A 16,452-nucleotide genomic window follows, 5' to 3' on the forward strand; every position below is an offset into this window, starting at 1 on the left:
CCCTTCAAATCAACATCATTTAAAACCAGGGTCAGAGGGCCTTCCAGGGATGGGGGATTTTCCAAAACGTGTTCCATCACGGGATACATTGTCCACCCTATCCCGCCATCATCACCTAACACCAGGGTGAGAGGTTCTTGAAAGGTTGCAGGATCTTCCAAAACCCATCCTGTCAAGGGATCCATTGTCCAAACCCCTGACACCATCATCACTTTCAACTAATGACACATCACATCATATCTGCAGTAGTTTATGGCAGAGTATACAGTTAACTAGCGTCAAAACGTTGAGGCAGTGCCCGACACCAGCTCTAGTGGTTTGCAGTACATTGCTTCAGAAGGAGTATGTTACTTACCCTGTAAGCATGTCTTGGTAGCGTGTAGTACTGCAAATTCACATGCTATGTGCACTCCTGCCATCTGTGTTGGGCTTGGACTTTACGAGTTGTTTTCCTTGAGGAAGTCTTTTCCTGCTGATGTGACGTTGAGTCTCTACCGCCTCGAGGGAATGCGCATGTCCAACGGCTCCTTTGTTAAATTGTTAATTTTTCCCCAGCCATGTTGGCCGTCTGGAAGGATAGTAGTTACTGTTGAACATGCATGTAACATGCTGATTATATATATGTATAGTGTGTTTTATATCTCATACCTGCCAGTGAGGCGGAAGGGCGCATGTGAATCTGCAGCGCTCTACGCTATGAATCCATGCTCACAGGGTAAGTGGCGTCCTCCATTCGTAGCATGTGTTGGCTGCAGATACACACGCAATGCATAGACCGCACAGCAGTACTCCTCTCGCGGTGGCTCTAGCCATTAGATGGTGCAGTTGTTTGAAACAATCTGCATGAAACTGTTTGCCCTACCAAGATGGTTGTCTGACATGAACATCCACACATCAGTGTTTTGTAAAAGTGTGCGGGTTTATCCGTGTAGCTGCTTTACAAATATCTGTTTAAGGAATAGTTCCTAAGGAAGCCTTTGGTGCACCTTTCTTTCTTGTGGAATGAGCTCTTGGAACTGTTGGTACAGCTCTTCTAGCCTTCACATAGCAGATTCGTTTGCATTTAACAATCCATCTCACAACTCCTGCTTTTGAGATGGCGTTACCTTTCCTAGGGTTTGAGAAAGCTATGAATAGCTGTTGTGTCTTTCTAAATGTCTTAGATATCTTCATGTCGTAGATGAGTGCTCTATTAACATAGAGTGTACCAAGGGCCCTGTCTGCGAAGGTTTACGGTTTTGGAAAAAAGACCGAAAGATCCAATGTTTGATGTAGGTGAACAGGAGAGATGACCTTTGGGAGAAAAGTTGAGTTTGTACGTAGACGAACCTTATTCTGGAAAACTTGAAAATAAGGCTCTTCAGTGGTTGGTGCACAAATGTTACTAACTCTTCTTAGGGAAGCTCTAGCTACAAGAAATGCCACCTCCCAAGAGAGGAGCTGCGGCGGACACGCGGGCAGTGGTTCAAAAGGTTTGGAAATGAGTTGTGTGAGCACGAAGGGACTGGAGGTGCACAGAGCAGGATTCCTTTATGGTTAGTCTCTGTAACCCTTCCATAAAAGCTTTGATAACTGGTACTCTTAAAAGTAACTGATGCTGCAATTGCTGCTAGATTTGCTAAATGTGACTTTTGGAAGTTTAGCAAGTACCACACTAGTTGTTGTACTGTAGGTGCCCAAGGGTCTATGTTCTGAGCCATGCAATGGTGGGCACAATGTTTCCATTTGGCTGCATACCTTGCTCTTGTGCTTGGGTGCCTTGCTTCCTTCAGAATGGCCGTGCACTCTGGAGGCAATTGTAAATATCCAAACTCTACGACTTTAGGAGCCAAATTGCTAGTTCGAGTTGCTTGACTGTGCCCTTGATGTCAGTGAGATCAGGTATGTTGGGAAGCGTCTCGTGATGCACTAGGTAGAACTCTAACAGCGTCTGAAAGCAGGGGTTCCGCTCACCCGACCTGGTCACCCCCACGCTCCTGTGCCTGTGCCTGCTCCCGCAGCCCCAGCCACCCGAGGGCCGCCGAGCCCACACCAGCCTCCTGCAGCCCCAGCCACCCGAGGGCCGCCAAGCCCGCTCCAGCTTTTCCAGCCGCCCTAGCCCGCGGCCCCGCCCCCTGCCAGCCGATTGGCTCTCGCTCCCGCCTCCCCGCAGACCCTCCTGACCGGCTCCCTTCTTATGACGTCCCCAGAGCGACCGCGCAGCGGACGTGCGCAGCGGGAGCACCGATTGAGCGCCGAAGGTGCGCCAAAGGTAAGCCCGTCTACGCCCGTCCGCGCCTGGACCGCACCCAGTGCCAGGACCACTGGCCCCCGCAGAGGCCACCCCTCCCGCCGGACGTACGACGCCGCCACCCTCAACACCGGCCGAGCCCCGGGATGCTACCGAGCCACTCCGAGACGCACCCACGGACCCTTCAGCTGCCACACCTGCAAGTTCACATGCATCCGGACCTGCACTACACCAGCACCCACCAAGCCGAACACCAGAAGCAACCACCTGAAGTGCATTGTGCTCAACACCCGCTCCGTCCACAGACACGCCGCTCAACTCTGGAACCTCCTCGACACCACATCTCCAGACGTCGCCTTCCTCACGAAAACCTGGATGAACGCCTCCTCTGCGCCCAGCATCGCCATCGCCATCCCGGACGGATACAAGATCACCCGGAGGGACCGCGTCAACCAAACGGGAGGAGGCATCGCTATCATCCACAGGAACACCATCCGCATCACGACCAACACCGACGACACCTTGACAACCACCGAACACCTGCACTTCCAGATCCACACCGACCCCAAGACCACCCTCAGAGGCACCCTGATCTACCGTCCCCCGGGACCCCGCACACAATTCAGCGAAGACATCGCCGACTTCATCAGCCCGCACGCCCTCCCCTGCGCTGACTACATCCTCCTCGGGGACCTCAACTTCCACCTGGAGAACAACAATGACCGCAATACCACCACCCTGCTTGACAACCTCGCCAACCTCGGACTCAAGCAGCTGGTGACCACCCTCACCCACCTCGCCGGACACACACTCGATGCCGTCTTCTCATCCAGCAAAGACATCGCCTTCAGCCACGCCACCGGACTCCACTGGACGGACCACAGCTGCGTCCACTTCAGCTTCAGAAGGACCACGATCCACCACCACCAGCTACAGGATGCACGAAGAAGCTGGAACAAGATCACGGCCAATCAGCTCACCGCAGCCCTGAACTAGCACCCTCCCGCCAGCTCCGCGAACCCCAGCCAGGCCGCCTACAACCTCACGAAGTGGATCAGCAACTGCGCAGACGACCTCGCCCCACTGAGGACCCCGCCCAGCAGACCCGGCAGCAAGAAAGCATCCTGGTTCACTGACGAACTCAAGAGCTCCAAGAAGAACTGCCGAGCTCTCGAGAAAGCATGGAGAAGAGACCCAACACCGGACAACATGACCACCCAAAGCTCACCACTCGAAAACACCATCAACTGATTCGCGCCACCAAGAAAACAGCATTCAAGGAAAGACTGGACAACAACGCACACAACAGCAAGGAACTCTTCAACATCGTGAAAGAGCTCTCCAACCCCAACGCCGGAATCAACGACATCACCCCATCACAAGACCTCTGCAACTCCCTCGCCTCCTACTTCCACAACAAGATTGCTGACATACACAACAGCTTCAGCACACAACCAACGCTCCCCACGACCGCACCAACGCCCCCCACCACCACCCTCAGCGCCTGGACCCCAATCAACACCGAAGACACCATCCGCACAATGAACTCCATCCACCCCGGGATCTCCAACCGACCCCTGCCCTCACCATGTCTTCAACAAAGCCGACGCCGCCATCGCCCCCCAAGCTACGGGACATCATCAACGCCTCCTTCGACACCGCAACCTTCTCTGAGAGCTGGAAGCACGCCGAACTCAGCGCTCTACTAAAAAAACCAACAGCAGACCCCACCGAACTCAAGAACTACTGCCCCATCTCGCTCCTCCCGTTTCCAGCCAAAGTCATTGAGAAGACAGTCAACAAGCAGCTGGCCGCCTTCCTCGAGACGAATGGATCCCTCAACCCCTCACAGTCGGGCTTCAGGGCCAACCACAGCACCGAGACTGCCCTCATCGCTACCACCGATGACATCCGTGCCCTGCTTGACAACGGAGAAACAGCGGCCCTCATCCTCCTAGACCTCTCCGCGGCATTCAACACTGTCTGCCACCGCACCCTAGTGCAACGCCTCAGGAACGTCGGAATTCAGGAGAAGGCACTGGAATGAATCATCTCCTTCCTCGCTGGAAGAACACAGAGAGTCCGCCTACCCCCGTTCAGGTCAGAGGCCACCGAAGTCATCTGCGGCGTTCCTCAAGGCTCCTCGCTCAGCCCCACCCTCTTCAATGTCTACATGAGCCCCCTTGCGGCCATCGCACGCCAACACAACCTCAACATCATCTCCTATGCCGACGACACACAGCTGATCCTCTCCCTGACCAACGACCCCGCCACCGCCAGAGCCGACCTACACGAAGGGATGAAACACGTAGCCGAATGGATGATGACCAGCCGCCTGAAACTGAACTCAGACAAGACGGAAGTTCTCATCCTGGGCTCCTCGCCCTCCGCCTGGGACGACTCCTGGTGGCAACCCGCCCTGGGCTCCGCACCCAAACCAACAGACCACGCACGCAACCTGGGCTTCATCCTGGACTCCTCCCTCTCCATGACCAGACAAGTCAACGCCATCTCCTGGTCTTGTTTCAACATCCTGCGCATGCTACGTAAGATCTTCCGGTGGATCCCCACCAAGACCAGGAAGACGGTCACCCAGGCCCTCGTCACCAGCCGTCTGGACTACGGCAACGCCCTCTACGCCGGAACCACCGCCAAGCTCCAGAAGAGACTCCAGCGAACCCAGAACTCCTCAGCAAGACTCATCCTCGACATCCCCAGACAAAGCCACATCTCCAGACACCTGAGAGACCTGCACTGGCTCCCGGTCAACAAGAGAATCACCTTCCACCTCCTCACCCACGCACACAAAGCCCTGCACAACCAAGGCCAGAGTTACCTCAACAGCCGCCTCAACTTCTACGCTCCCACACGCCACCTTCGATCGACCAGCCACGCCCTCGCTGCCGTCCCCCGCATCCGAAGAGCCACAACAGGAGGAAGATCCTTCTCCCACCTGGCCGCCAAGACTTGGAACTCCCTCCCGACCCACCTCCGCCTGACCCAAGACCACCTCGCCTTCAGGAAGCAGCTCAAGACCTGGCTGTTCGAGCAGTAGCGGACCCCCCCCCCTCCCCAAGCGCCTTGAGACCCTCCGGGTGAGTAGTGCGCGATATAAATGCTATGATTGATTAATTGATTGATTGATTGCTGCTTCTGATGCTGGGAGCACCATAACATCCAGCCTGCTCTGTTTCCCGTGCCTGGCCATGCCCTCATCATTTAGCACCAGGAGGTGCTACCAAATCGGAAGTGGACTCCCGCAGTGCGACAGGAGGAGGCAGGGAGGGGACACCCCCCTTGGACCTGAACCAGGGAGATCCTTTCAGCTAACTCCAAACCATCTAACAGCCGGTACTGTACCCAAAGAATCCTGTTTTGCTTAAATGAGTTTCACCCCATTCCTTCAACTGGGCTAAAGCCAATCCAAATTCTACTTCTGCTTGGTGCATTGTCCCAGGGGAGTGAGGGTTCAGCCAGTGGATGTAGAGAGCTTCGCTTAGAGGTGCAGCGCTGGGTTCCAAGAAACAAGACGAAGAAACAAGGTAAGGCGCAGGGCACGACCAATTCTAAAAAGAAAAAGAAGTCGCTTGGCACTATTTGCCACGAGACCATGGATCGAATTGATCAGATATTGACTGAGGGCCAGGAAATTGCAGATACGGACACATCGAACTCACCCATACAGGTAGCCAGTTCCAGCAGCTCTACACTAACACCAACCATAGCTGATGACCCAGTAATTCCCTTGGTTACTATAGCTAGCACTCCGCAACGGAAAAAACGGCTAAGCAAATCCCACGCTTGTTTCAACTGCACACAAGGAAAAGAAGGGGCTTAGGAAGACGATCCCAAGTTCTGGAACCAGATCAGGAGACACCGGCGCAAAGCGTACAGTTAAATAGGTCACATGGTACAGCCCAAACTGCCGCAATCGAGTGTCACAACAGGTTCAATGTTCTTGCCCCTAAAGAGGTTGACACCACAGGAGTGGGTAAAAAGAACCGGAATCTTCCTGTAACGCCCTTACACCTGAAATGCTCGCACTGAAGTTAGTTATAGAGTCACTAAGGGATGAGGTGGTTGCATTTAGGAGGGAGGTGGCCCCCCTAATTGAAAGGGCACCTTGTAGAAAGGAGTCTTGCAATGGGTCCCCCTTGTATCCCAACTAGCAGCACAACCCTTGGTAGTGGACAGGGAAAAAGGGTCGCACTCGCGGGGCAGACTAGAGAAACCTAAGAAAACCTCACCACATGACCCTCCCCCGACCATGTTATACCACCATTTAGCTAGTTCTAGGAATCATCTACAGAACCACACGCATGTAGTGACAACTAAAAATACTCCTCCGGGAGTTGTTTACGCCAAGGCAAGTACCAGAGCCCCTGTTAGAGGTGAGGAGACACTGGACGTAAACCATGCCCTAGGGACAGTAAGGGAAGGAATTTATACGAAGCCGTGCGATCAGTCTGTACAGAATGTGATCTACCTTACCGAAGTGCCCAAACTCTCCCGGGTTGGGTCAGAGGATCACGAAGCTCTCAAAAACAAGGTCATCCATTGGCTGAGACCTTCTCGCCACTGTTATTCAATACTCAGAGATGACATTAAATATGCAGATAGATCTTCCCTGCCCGGGATTGCTAAGGACATGATTGAAGTTGGGTTTTACAGTAGGGACATGGTCACTGGACTTCTGGCAATAGATTCCAGCACAATCCCCCCAGCCAACTCCTCTATCTCTATCAGGTACAGACGCCCACTAAGATCAGACTTAGCCCCCTATAGAGTCTCTGGGGAAGGTTCCTGCACCAGTCTTTGTGGAGCAGGAAATGGCCTTTGGTGACTACAGTCTGGAGGAAAAAATCTGGGGGAACAAGAGACCCAGTTGAAGCAACCCTTATCTGAAACATTGACTCCTAGGACTGGGGTGAGTGGCCGCGAGTATTGTATTGGACCACCGATTACTACCATGGAAACAGTGGCCCTGCCCCTGGTGGTGGCACAATGGATGACACAGTACTGGGCATGGAAGTTGTTGATTCAATTACTGATCGCGAAACTAGTGGTCCAGTCCCTAGCCCTATGACAGACGGCGGAATACACTCCATCCCTGACCTAAATGGAATGTGGCGGATTTTAAAATTGCAGTCAGAACCAGACTGGTGTAGGTTTGTAGACACCTTCGACGTAATCATGTTTCAGGAATCTTGGAGTCTGCTCACCCCATATAGAGGTACAAAAGGGGGTGTTGATGGACGAAGCATCTGAATCAATCAAACACTCACACCCAGTCAAAAGATCTGGGTTTAATCCATCACCGTTCTTTAGCCCACTCTGCTACCCCAGTTCAGACATGGCTATATGCAAATCAGTATGACCCTGTGCCTCTTGGGAACAGGCCTCCCCCTGACTCAGACACTGACCGAGATAACGACGGACAGAGCGGGGTCTCACATATCCTGAGCCAGGTCCAGGAAGAGGTGAGGTCCTTTCCCCGGACATACTGGATGTTACCAATACACCAGGTGCCAAAGAGGAATTCAGACAGTTGAAGGAACACTATATCCTTTACTGTTGATGATACACTTGTGTGTTTTTTGTATTACTTTTTCACACATTTAGTCACAATTAGGCAGTAGCATGAACGTAGAACAGAGGCCCTGAAGAAAGCCTATGGTCCTTTTTTCACGACAGGCTGAAACATGTTGGCCCTCTCGCAGCTATTTGTTTGAACTGCGATTATAGTTTTGCACTGTTCTTGTTTTTAAATCGGAAGGGGCTTACGCCCAATAAATAATTCATTGTCAAGCTCCCTATTCCTTTTTTAATCACCACTTTTATAATTTTTGCACTGCACTTTCCCATCATATCAACATCATGTGGTATAACTAAGTGATTGTGGGTCGTTACCCCAAGCCGACCATGGGGGTATGCTGGTTGTCTCAATGATCAAGAGACACAATACCCTGGTAGGATTACCAGATGAGAATATTGATCTATACAAGACATTGATGGGAATCCTTAATGAGGTGGATTGACAATCACAGGTATCCTGCATTTTGGTGACTTGGTCTGTTAGTTTAGTCTGATTTTTACTTCCTTCTGTACATAATGAGGCATTAGGATAGCTTGTAAAAAATCACTAAAGGATTTCTAGTTTAGACCCCTAAGTTTGTTTGTTGTATAAACAGTCCAGCCCGAACTGCCAAGCCATGTCTTCCCTGGACCGGAAACAAGCTTCCGAGGACCGGTTTCTGGCATTCCAGCCGTCTGAACTGGGGTGGCAGAGTGGGCTAAAGAACGGTGATGGATTAAACCCAGATCTTTTGACTGGGTGTGAGTGTTTGATTGATTCAGATGCTCCGTCCATCACCACCCCCTTTTGTACCACTTTGGCTGCCATAAGTGTGGCAGGGTATGCTCAGACGTGAGTCCCTTGCTCACTTTGCCACTGGATTCAAGCAAGCCGGGCTGAATCACCATTAACTTCTATGGGGAAAGTCGCGGTTGGAAAATTACAGATTAAGGACACTTAGAAGAGGACTTGGATTATATCCCTTCAGAACTAGGAGGTTCGGAGTACTCGTGTTACCTCACCCAGGGAAGCCGGGTGCATAGGTTTCTTTTCGTGTCGGGTTTCATCGTCAATTTCAATGGCGAGCTGATGCAAAGTGCTGCTAGCGAGCAGGTGGAAAGTGTCTGGGTGGATCCAAGGATGGATCGGAGTCAAGAAGAACCTGAAAGCAGAGGGGACAGTAGCCAGTGACCAGGAAGGCAGTGAAAAGATGCCGTCGGATGGTTTCAGGTGAAGAAGGTGAAGCTTCACTCTTCGGCCACGAGGACCAGGAGGTGTTGAGGATGACCAGGAGCTGCATTTTAGCTGTCCCAAGAAGGATGTCGAGTGCTGCAGTGTCGGTTTCTGGATTGGACCCAACAAGCCTTGGCAACAGCAACCCACGCAGAAAGCAGAGATTGGCTTCGGTGCAGACCAGCAAGGTCTGAGGGACTCACCCTTTGGAGGGGAGTCAGGGCACGTCTGAAGCAACTAGGGAAGCCTAAGAAACAGAACAATTACCTTTGTGGGGACCCACCAATCAACAGACCAGGGATCGTGAAGGAGCCTTGAGCGAGAAATTCTAGAAGCAGGCCCACCGAACACTCGTGGAATGTAGGCCCACAATCTTCAGTGCAGATGGTGCTCGGGGCTTGGACGACAAGTAGCCCAATGCACAACTTCGGGAAAGCTCGGAAAGCCAATGCACTTTCAAATGTGCACGGTGTGCAGGAGTTCTCAGCTTTGCTGGGATCTCGTGTTGGCCTCTGAGGAGTCTGGAAGTCCATGTCCTGAGTCGCAAACCCGTTAGGATCCGGCAGGAGCCTTGGAAATGCAGACCGGCAAGATGCTTCTTTGGTGCCTGTTTGAACAGAGGAGTCACTCCTTGACCCCAAGGGAGATTCTTCCATCTTCTAGTCAATGTAGAATGTCGAAGTTCCAGGATATATGTTGCAGAGTTTCGTCCAGGTGTAATCTGAAGTCCTAAGGACTGGGGTCCCATACTTATACTAAGATGGGGGCGTTGGACATACACTGGGGACCCACCTATGGGAGAATCCAGGGAGGGGTGTGGTTACACCCCTTTCCCTTTGTCCAGTTTCACGCCAGAGCAGTGGCTGAGTGCTCCTGCAACCGGTTTGAACTGGAATATGCACAGGGACACCAAGTGTGCCCCCAGCACTGTCTGAAAAGCATTCTCTGAATGCACCCACCCAGCCCCAATACACTAAACCCTGTCTGGGAGGTGGTTACACCTCCCTGTGACAAGAAACCTATTGTCCAGGCCTCCCCTGACGGAGTTTTATCCAGCAGCAGGAGGTCAGACCCGTGTCTGTGGCTGCAGCATCCATTTTGTGATGCTGGGGCTCTTTTAAACTATTACCGGGGAGGTCAGTGTGTACATGTCTCTCCCTCTAGATGGGTGGAATTCTACCCCCGCCGCCAGGACTGGCGGGGGAGCAGGATTAAAAAGTGTTTGACACCAAACACAACATGTTTCCATACAGCCATTCCAAAGTTAGTATTTACCGCAAGGTTATAATGCACTTAAGAGTATATGGTCTGGCTGCATCACAGAAGAGCTACAGAGAATAGATTCCGAAAGCTGCAGAGGGGTCCTGCTCATGCATGGGCACCCTCTCACACAAACCCAAGCACTCTGCCTTCACGATTGATAAGGCCTGCCATAGGGGTGACTTATAGGTTTATATGTGTCAGTGATTAAGGTAGATATAGGCGACCCTTGACCCTGCTTGCATGTCAGGCCGCTCCACTCTCCGCACAGCTCCGCCTGTGTTGGGCCTGCCTTGAGCCAACTGCTGCCACCTCGTGAGTTCGCCGCCCCCCCTCAAGCGCTGGTAAATTGTACTGAATCTTTCTTTCCTTGTTTTTCGCTTCCTCCTAATTGTACTGTGCCTTATTATTTTTTTTACCGATCTCTGTTGCCTTGCATAGTTGACTGTTTTTAGTGCCCCTGCCCCGCCCGCCCCCTTTTGCCTACTGTCTCTCGCTGACTCATTCCCTTTCCGGCGCTGCCTCCCTGCGGGCTGGCCCCCCTGTCCCATTCGCCACCCCGCTCCTACCTCCCAGCTGCTTCTCCCTTATATGACGGCCGGCGCACGGTAAAGGGAGCGACACTTGACCCTGCTTGCAGGTCAGTCCAACCCCCCTCTCCGCACAGCTCCGCATGTGTTGTGCCTGCCTTGAGTTTGCTGCCCCCATCCGCTGGTAAATTGTACTGTGTCTTTCTTTCCTTGTTTTTCGTTTTCTTCTAATTGTACTGTGACTTATTATTTTTTTACCGATCTCTGTTGCCCTGCATTGTTGACTGTTTTTAGTGCCCTTGCCCCGCCCCTTTTGCCTTCTGTCTCTCGCTGTCCCGTTCCCTTCCTGCCGCTGCCTCCCTGCGGTCCCGCCCCCCATTCTCTCCCATTAGCCACCCCACTCCCACCTCCCAGTTGCTCCTCCCTTCCACTTCCCATTATATGGCGGCCGCTGTTCGGCCCGCCACTGGCGTGCCGAAGGCACGCCTAAGGCAAGCCCGTCTGCGCCCGTCCGCGCCTGGACCGCGCCCAGCCCCAGAACCCCTGGACCCCGAAGACACCACGACACCCGACTACACTACGACGCGAGCACCCTCCACGCACTCAACCCAGGACGAGAACACACCTGCTACCGGGCCACCCCGAAGCGCACCCAAGGGCCCTTCACTTGCTGGAACTGCAGCTTCACCAGTATCCGACCCGCTAGACCACCAACCAACGAACCCAACCACCTGAGGTGCATCCTCCTCAACACTCGCTCCGCCTGCAAACAGGCCTTCAAATTCTTGGACCTCCTCGACTCAACCGCCCCAGACGTCGCCTTCCTAATAGAGACTGGCGGACCCCCGCCTCAGCACCTGATATCGCCATAGCCATCCCTGAAGGCTACAAGATCGCCCACAGAGACCGCACCAACGGAACAGAACACCCAAGACTTGCACTGATGACACCCTCAGCACCGCCGAACACCTGCACTTCCAGATTCACACCAACCCCAACACCGGGAACCCTCATCTACAGACCCCCTGGACCCAGAACATAGTTCAGCGACGCCATCACCGACCTCATCAGCACCCATGCCCTCACTTCCACAGACTACATCCTCCTCGGGGACCTGAACTTCCACCTCGAGAACAACAACAACGTCAACTCCACCACCCTGTTCACCAACTTCGCCAGCCTCGGACTCAGACAGCTCGTGACAACACCCACCTACGCCGCCAGCCACACGCTAGATCCCATCTTCTCCGCTAGCTCTCACGTCTCCTTCAACCACACCACCGAACCCCAATGGATCGACCACCGCTGCGTCCACTTTACCTTCAGGAAACCCACGCACATCACCACACACAACAGATGCCTCATCGCTGCTGGGGAAAAGTCACCGAAGGGCAGCTAGCTACCACCCTCGCCAACCAGCCGACCCCAACTAACCCGACACCGCCGCCCTCAACCTCGGACAGTGGATCAACGACTGCGCCAACACACTCGCCCCGCTCAAGACACCCTCCAACAGCCAAACCAGCAAGAAAGCCACCTGGTTCAATGAAGACCTCCATGCCTCCAAGCATACTTGCCGGAAACTGGAGAAGAACTGTCTCCGCGAACGATCAGCAGACAGTCACACGGCCCACAAGAACGCCACCCGCAGACACCATCAAATCATCAGAACCGCCAAGAGGACCACATTCAAGGACGGCCTGGATAACAACGCACACAACAGCAAAGAGCTCTTCAACATCGTGAAGGAACTCTCCAACCCCAGCTCCAACAACAACGACATCCCCCTTCGCAGGACCTGTGCGACTCACTGGCCACCTACTTCCACCGCAAGATCGCAGACATCCATGACAGCTTCAACGCCACAACCGCCCGCCAACCTCCGAGACCCCCACCGCCACGATCACCTGCCGCCTGACCGCATGGTCCAACGTCAACGACGATGACACCATCAAAATCATGAACTCCGTCCACTCCGGATCGCCATCAGACCCTTGCCCTCACTACGTCTTCAACAAACCCAGCACAATCATCGCACCCCACCTCCGGAAAGTCATCAACACCTCCTTCGAGACAGCAACCTTCCCAGAGAGCTGAAACCATGCTGAGATCAACGCCTTACTCAAGAAACCCAAGGCAGACCCCAAGGACCTCAATAACTTCCGTCCCATCTCCCTGCTCCCGTTCCCGGTGAAGGTCACTGAGAAAATCGTCAACAAGGAACTAATCCGCTACCTCGAGGACAACAACATCCTGGACCCATCCCAGTCCGGTTGCTGCAGCAACCACAGCACAGAAACTGCCCTCATCGCCGCCACCGACGACATCAGAACGGAGAAACAGCAGCCCTCATACTCCTGGACCTGTCAGCTGCCTTCGACACAGTCTGCCACCAGACACTACGAACATGCCTTCACGACGCCGGGATCCAAGAGAAGGCCCTGGACTGGACCACATTCTTCCTCTCCGGCAGAACACAGAGTGTCCACCTCCCCCCCTTCAGTTCCACCGAGATCATCTGCGGCGTACCCCAGGGCTCCCCCCACAGCCCAACACTGTTCAACATATACATGGCACTCCTCGCCCACGTCGCCCACCAGCACAACTTCAACATCATCTCCTACGCCAATGACACCCAGCTGATCATCTCCCTCACCAAAGACCCTCACACCGCCAATACCAACCTCCACAAAGGAATGAAGGCCGTCGCTGGATGGATGAGGAACAGCGGACTAAAGCTATAGTCGGACAAGACGGAGGTCCTCTTCCTCGGCTCCACCCCCTCAGCATGGGGCGACTCCTGGTGGCCAACATCGCTGGGAACAGCCCCGACACCCACTGACCACACACGCAACCTGGGGGTCATCCTCGACTCCACCCTCTCCATGACCGAACAGGTCAACGCCGTATCCTCATCCTGATTCAACACCCTACGAATGCTCCGCCGAATCTTAAAGTGGATCCCCACCAAAACGAGAAGTACAGTAACACAGGCCCTCGTCTCCAGTAGACTGGACTACGGAAATGCCCTCTACGCAGGAACATTGAAACAAACTCCTGAAACGGCTGCAATGCATCCAGAACGCCTTGCCATGACTGATCCTCGACATCCCCAGCCACAGCCACATCACAACCCCACCTAAGAGACCTACACTGGTTCCCCATCAACAAGAGGATAACCTTCAAGCTCCTCATCCACACACACAAGGCCCTCCACAACGCCGGCCCAGCAAACCTCAACAAACGACTCAGCTTCTACGCCCCTACCGGCATTCTCCGCTCCGCCGCCCTCGCCCTCGCCACACTGCCAGGCATCCGAAGAACAACCGGCGGCGCAGATACTTCTCCCACCTCGCCGCCAAGGCCGCCAAGACCTGGAACACCCTCCCCACCAACCTACGACAGACCCAAGACCTCCTTGCCTTCAGACGACTTCTCAAGACCTGGCTCTTCGATCAGTAGCGGCATACACCTCCCCCTCGCCCCCCCAGTGCCTTGAGACCCTCACGGGTATGTAGCGCGCTTAACAAATGTCCTGATTGATTGGTTGATTGATTGAACCTATATCTTAGTAAGGGGTGCATGCACCACCTTACCCAGGCTGCAGTAGCAGTCCTGTGGAGCCATTTTGGAAGGCTCCCAGGGGTGGGGTACCTATGGCCTTAGTATCTAAGGTACCATATACTAGGGACAAACAAGTATGGCCTCAGCTTCTTCAGGGCCCAAACCACAGCAAAGGCCTCCGTCTCAATTGGTGACCAACGTTTCTCTCTAGGGGTCAGCCTTCTGCTAATAAAAGATGCTGGCCGGTCCTGACCTTCATCATTCAATTGTGATAGCACAGCCCCTACCCCCAACTGAGATGCATCTGTTTGGACAATGAATTCTCTGGAGTAGTTAGGACTTTGCAGAAGTGGTGCAGTGCACATGGCCTGCTTCAGGTCATCAAATGCCTTTTGGTTTAAATTTGTTTTATTGGTTTCAGAGCAAAACAGAGATATTGCATTACAAGGAATCCATGAGATAATGCAAATGGCAGACTGGAGTAACCACTGTACATAAAGTTGCACATAACCTGCAAGGGCTTTCGGGCCCCACATTTGTCCTCAGGTAGGATCGCCATGATGATTTGTGGATCTAGACGTGAGACTTCCACCGACCCAAATAAAGAATAAGAAAGCCAACAACCCCCCCCCCCCCCCACCCTAAACCCCCTCCCCACCCCAACCAGTGTGCTGATGTGCGTGAATTGGATAGAGCATATGTGTGGAGTGCTCACAGTACCTCCATCTCGGATTCTGCTGTGGCATGATTTACATCCGTTAGGTGCAGTAGGCGGAGGTATCTTGGGCACGTTATTTCGTTGAATTCCTGGGATAAAAGTGTTAACAGTGGTTGCCAGACCGTGTAGAAGGTGGCTGTGGTCTGCGTGAGTGTGGCTTGAATGCGTTCCATCCCCAGTGTGTACCAAAGTTTGTGCAACCAGTCCGTGTGAGTGGGCCGTGTATTAGTCCCTCACAGAGACAGGATATGTTGGGAGGCTGCCTGCAGTGCTAGACTCATTTGTCACCCCCTAATGGATTTCAGCGGGAAAGTGAGTGGGTTCGGAAGTCCTAGAATGGTGTAAGATGGAAATTGTGGGATTTCGGTGTCAAGGGAGGTGTCTATGTCGTTGAGGACAGATGTCCAATACGCTGTGACCTCTTTGCAGTCCCATAGAAGGTGCGTCAGAGTACCTAGCTCACCACACCCCCTCCTGGGGGTAAGTACCAATATGTGGCTAGCTTCACGGCTGACTCCCTACCCGCCGTGTTCCTAGCCGTATGGTTGGCCGAATAGTAAATTGACTGCCACTCCCGGGTCGTGATCAGTCTGCCTAATTCCTCTTCTCATCTCCGCTGACCAGTCGAACGGTGTATCTCGGAGGGAGGAAAAAGCATCTTATAGAGATCTGAAATTAAACCCCCGGTCCGATTCTTTTGTAACTAGCCATTTTCAAATCCAGTCATTCGCCTGCCAACTAAGGGGCCGGTCTCGGGCTGCGTGAGCCAATGCCGGAGTTGGAAATATTGAAAGAGCTGCGGCGATTTGACATCATAGTGCTGCACCAGTGTGGAGAGTGGTAGGAAGCATTCTAAGTCGAAAAGATGCCCCGCCAATCTGCAGTTGGAACCTCGCCATTGAGGAACGCTTGGGCGACGGTGCCTGCAGGGAAGTCGGGGTTATCCAGTAAAGGAGTTAGCGGGGAAGGGAACGTTGTGAGTTCCCACACGCCTAGTATTGTACGCGTAATGGATGATTTCTGGAGATAGCCCGGTCTGTGTGCGCGATGGAGAAATTGAATTTTCCATAAGGAGGTCTGGGCCATAGCCCTGTCTTGGAAGAGCCATCTCTTCTCTGATTCGGGCCTGTACCATTCCACCAAATATCTCAGCTGTGCCGCAAATTGGGAATCCCTAGGCCCCCCCTCATCCTTCCCTCGAAAAGCTAGTTGTCTGTTCATACGTGGTCTCTTCCCCACCCAGGTAAAGTGCTAAATCACCTCTTGTAGCGTCTAGATAGTCCCGGCCAGAGGTAGCACTGGAATAGTCTGAAAGATATATAGAATATTAGGGATTGCCGAC

The 16,452-nt window shown here is 53.3% G+C and overlaps 1 protein-coding gene across 9 annotated transcripts in view; it reads right to left on the reverse strand.

The window, feature by feature from the left end:
* Window positions 1–16,452, reverse strand: part of NR1H3 (nuclear receptor subfamily 1 group H member 3) — a 335,465-nt gene that overhangs the window by 21,341 nt on the left and 297,672 nt on the right. The gene's annotated exons all lie outside the window — the stretch shown is intronic.

This window comes from Lissotriton vulgaris, chromosome 2_2 (assembly GCF_964263255.1).
Source record: "Lissotriton vulgaris chromosome 2_2, aLisVul1.2, whole genome shotgun sequence".
NCBI lineage: Eukaryota > Metazoa > Chordata > Amphibia > Caudata > Salamandridae > Lissotriton > Lissotriton vulgaris.